The following is a 5,048-nucleotide window of genomic DNA, read 5'->3' as shown; positions in this document are numbered from 1 at the left end:
TACTTTGACTTCTGAGAACTTCATTGATGTCTAGTCATCTGCAGGAATTGCGTATCTTTGTGTGTTCTTTTACTAAGTCAATCAGACCCATAGAAACCTGGGTTTTTTTCCCCTGTGTTTTGCTTCTACAACCATTTCTATGTACCATCCATATATTTTCTCTTAATCTGGGGAGCTGCTTTGGTAGCTTCCCCTTCCTTTTATCTTCTTTCCCTTATCTGCACTTGGAAAGGTGTTTCAGGACTCCAAGAGTGAAAGGGCATTGAATAGTACTATTGCCATCAAGTTCACCCTTCACTTGTCAGTGAAGATACGTGGCTGTGTTTCCTGTGAGGCTTGCTTTTTGCTCTGATGCTCTTAATTTTTCTCTTGTGTTGAGGCTTGGCTGTTTTACTGGAGGTACTGTTGGTCTTTGTGTCACCAATATAACTTATATTCCTCCTTTTCCTAGGCTCCTGGGAGCTGATATGAAAGGTTCAGCATAGGATCACATGTAGAGTGTTATTTAGTTAGCCTTAGAATAAAAATAACCTTTTGTTGAAATTGCATTGACCTTGCTTCTGTTGAAATGCAAGGTTTTGATCACGCATGCTTATGTACCATGGTGTTTTGTTATATTGAGGATATCATTCCGAGAAGTATGTCCTTGTCATTTGAGGATAATACTCTTGGATCATTTCCATGACTCTTGGTGGTTTGCATGCTATTGCAAAATACCTCATGTTGTTGTATCTTCTATGGTCGGTATCTTTTGCTGGATATTATTTTCCATTGCAGCCTGGTATTTTGCCATATCTTTTCTCCTTTTAAAATGTTCCCACTCTAATTATGTGCTGGGTTTTTTCTCTGGTGAATTTAGTCCCTTTAATTCTTTCATTTATGCATCTTTCTGTTTTCTGTATGCTGCTGGCATGTGAGGGCACAATTTTGTAACACACTGAAGGCCATCTCAGCTGCTGCCAAGGGCATTTCTTTCCCTCACTAGCAACATTTTTCACAGGAGTGATGGCCATTTTGCCCTCACCAGGAACCAAGGAACTAAATCAACTGAAAAATAACATTACAAAAAGAATAGCTTTCTGCTGGCGTAGCAGTCTGTGCTAGCTCATGATGGGATCGGCTGGCGGTTGGTGACGGTACAGAGAAGGGGAGGGTAATGTGTGACTGCAGCGGGGGAGCCAGGCTGCTGTTAGCCCTTCCACAGATTGGCTTAGCTAATTAGTGATGGTGGGACTCCCCCTCACCTAACTTTGCATACCTACAAGGCCGAGCTAGTCATACTGGGCAATGAATATGTACCTCCAGAGTCAATTATCTGTCCTGTTTCAGGATGAAATGAATCCCCATGCCAAGGTGCCTATCTCTGACTTGATTACACAGGGAGCTCAGGGTCATTTTCTGTGATCACCTAAACCAGAATGGTGAAATCCTACCCAAGGGTCTGCTTGTAACTTCTGCTAGCTTGAGATCTGGATCTAAGCAAAGTAGTCCTGATAGCTGGCATCAGGAGATGACTATTTGTACTCTGTCTTGTGGTTCACTTTTTGGGGTGTCATACTTGCAGCATTGGGAAGGACTGGGCAGCACTCAAGTGGCTTCGCTTTATTCTTAGAACCTCCTTTAAATGTAGCTAATGTGTGAGAAAATGGGGGCAAAAGCTGTTTCTGCTCTGTGGTGTTTGCTCTCTTCAGTGAGGAGTAGGATGCTGGGGCAACCAAAAGCAAACCTTTCTGCCATCCACTTGCGCTCTGGGATGGTGCCATCTCTCCCTCTGTCCTTTCTCTGCCACTCTTCCCTGGTCAGGCCTCTGGTTTTTCACTTTTGCTTTGTTTCTCCTGCTAGTAGTCTACATCCTATATCTCTTTTCCTGTCTTTACTCTTCCTCTAGCCTCATAAACTGCTTTGCTTAGATTTTGCCTGTCCACGTGTTTATACATGAGTCAATTGTGGGACATAAAAACAGAAAGGAGGGAAGAGAAGAACATTCATTTTGCCCCTTTTTAGTGTAGTGTCCTACTACTAGGCTTGAGCTGGCTTCTTCACCAGGCTTCTTACCTGCTTGCCTTCCATCCTTTAATGTGGCATGCCTGAGTGTAGTCCAATATCACCTACTGTGTCCATCCAGTGGGAGCAATTACTCCCCTGGGGAACTGGAGCTGTGGGTTCAAATCCTTTTAAGTTAAGGATGGTCCATAGCTGGTACTTACCTTCTGGATCAGTACTTGAGTGGCATTTCTGTTGTGCAAAAGGCATGTGCCACTGCTGACATGTCTGGGGTGATTGGATGGGGCCTTGGCAGACCTTTCTGCCTCTTCTCTGCACCTCCAAGCATGTAGCTGCGGGACTGGGACCACCCTCCCCAGGTTAAGTTTGCCTTTTAAGCTTGTCCAGTGCCCTCAAGACAGCAACTGCCAGGCCCACCTGGAAAACTTCTAAGTGCCTGGAGGGCAAGAACATGTTGGAAAGCATAAGTTAGTTGAATGGGCACTAAGTGCTTAAATACAGCACAAATATCCCAACTTCTGCAGCCAGTCCTAAGCCTCTGTGGGATGTGGAGGGCTGAAAAGCGATGCCTTAAAGCTTCAGAAATAAGATGACAAATGCATATGTAAATAATGTATTTACTCATGTAGACAAATGTACCTGGCAGCATTTTCCACTTCATTCACTGATTCTTGGTGAATCCTTGGTGGTTTAGTTCCTACAGATAGGTGTGTGGGGATAGCATCAGGTTCTCATGTGGATGCTTTATAGGAATGGGGCTGAACTGAGATAATGTAGACACAGGCTTTAGAAGAACTGATGCCTGTATTTGAACTCTGTATTTTTTTTTATTTTGGGGTGGTTGAGAATACTGAAAATTTGATCTGACATATCAAGGATGGCACCCAAAATCACAAACTATTTCTGTAAATTACAGCTGCAAATAAGGCTATGGCAGAGATCTTGTCATCTAATAGGGACTTTGATTAAAACATTGTGGGAGGAATTTTCTTTAGCATTTCTAGTTATCTCTGACAGATACACAGAAAAACATAAAATTCTACTTGTGTGTTACTCTCTACCATCTAAAAAACCATACAGAGCTATTGTGAGAGATTTGGCACTCAGGGCAAGAAATCACATGGGTCCCATCTCCCTCTTGTTACAGGTTTTGAAAATGTACCTACCCCCTTCTGGCACTATTTTCATCTCACCCTTGCTGAAGCTCTGATTTTATATTTTCAGTGCAGATGACAGTAAGTTAATTCTGACAGACTCATTGACTTCAGCAGAACTACATCAGAATTTTTTTCTCAATTTTTAAAAACATTCTTTTCGATGAAAAGTGAGGCTACTATTCCTACATATGACAAGGGCACCTACGTTGTACAGTCAGAACTAATAGTCCCTTACACCTCACAAACATCGGCTGAGGAAGTAGCTCTATTGAGCCAGAATTAAGTGTACTTTGGGGAGTAACCAATGACTTCCTATCAGTTAGGCTTTGAGGTAATGTAAGCTTCCCATCAGCTTAGACTCACTCTTTTGTCCTCTGCAGCAAACCTTGCTGTTCTTCAGCATCATCAGGACCTGAAATGTGTTATGTCTCTGCTTTATGCTACTCCATGCTCCATAGATTTCACAGAGGCTTTGTAGTCACGGCAGTTACGGTCCTCATTTTTGCAATTCTTTGGTATTAGCATTTAGGGATTTTTTTTAATCTTTCATGCCCATTGCATTAACCTTTAAATCAACATATACAATTTAACTTCAGAGCATTGCAGTGTTATGAAAATGATCACCCATTGTTTAAGCAGCTTTATCATTGATTCTGATTTTTATATTCCAGCTAAATGGTGAACTCTTGATTACTCGAGGTAATGCACAAGGGAGCTGGGAGGACAAATGTGAAAAAGCTTAGATGAAGTAAAAGCATAGCTACACAAAACATCCTAGGTTAGGATGATCAGCAAGGCTGTAATGGAGAAAGAAGAGGTCAGCGACACAGGTTTCATCTCCAGTGTGGAAGACATCTTCTCCAGGGAATGATCCTCGGGCCAAGGGGTGAAAAGCAGCTTGCCTGCACAGTGCCGGAGGCTTGTCCCTTCTGCCTCTCCTTGCTTCCCTCAGAAACATACCTGTGATCTGCACTGGGCCCTGGTGTTACCCTTCTAGCCCTGGGACTTCATAACTTTTTTGGTTTTGGCTTTTATCTGTTCAAAATGTTTGAAATAGCGTGAGGTCTGTGTCACAGCCTGACAGCCTGGCATTTCATTGCCGTGATTTTATGGGCATGCGTCGCATCTGTTAGGATGGGGCTAGGGCCTGCTGGGGCATCTGAGGATATGCAGGCTGCCAGATAGTTCTGGGAGGTGTCGGGATGTGGATGACGAGGACTTGAAAACTCCGGGGAGTGAAAACTGTTGAAAGCTGTTGATGTGTCTGTAGTGCTGACTCAGACCTGCCTGGGAAAAGCACCCACCAACTGTGGCTATGGCTCTGCAAATTTGTGTGCCTTTCTGTACCAGGAATGCACTCAATTCTGAATATAGATAATTTGGCTTATATCCCTGAGAATGAAGTATAGTTTTAAAAATAATAAAAAAATCATAATAAGAGTGAAAGCAATTTAGTAATAGTGAAATAAAAACAGCTCAAAGAGGAGTCCTGTAGGATTATACAGAGGATTACAGCCACTCTGTAGCTGTTGGCTGCCTGAGCATTAATGCCAGCAAGCATCATTTTCCTTCTGCATTTCTCAGCCATTTGAATTCAACTAGTCAGATCATCTGTGTTGTTGCTTCTAGGTCCAAAATAAGTGTGCAATAAGCCACCGGCCCTTGCAGAGCAGCCGCTGGCAGATACAGGGTCTTCATGCAAGAGGCGTTTGCTGGCTGAAGTGTGATCTCCAAGCTTTCCATCCACAGCTGGGGGGAGAGCGGGGGAGCTCAAGGAGTGCTGGGTGCCAGCTGGCCTGGCCAGTCCTGCAGCAGTTTTGAGCAAGCCTGTGGTGCCTTGGGGATCCTCCGATGACCTCTCAAGGATTTGTCACTTGAAGGCTGGCT

This window comes from Haliaeetus leucocephalus, unplaced genomic scaffold (assembly GCF_000737465.1).
Source record: "Haliaeetus leucocephalus isolate CR32 unplaced genomic scaffold, Haliaeetus_leucocephalus-4.0 Scaffold217, whole genome shotgun sequence".
NCBI classification, from domain to species: domain Eukaryota; kingdom Metazoa; phylum Chordata; class Aves; order Accipitriformes; family Accipitridae; genus Haliaeetus; species Haliaeetus leucocephalus.
The sequence above is the reverse complement of the archived record's forward strand: the minus strand, read 5'-3'. Positions refer to the sequence as shown.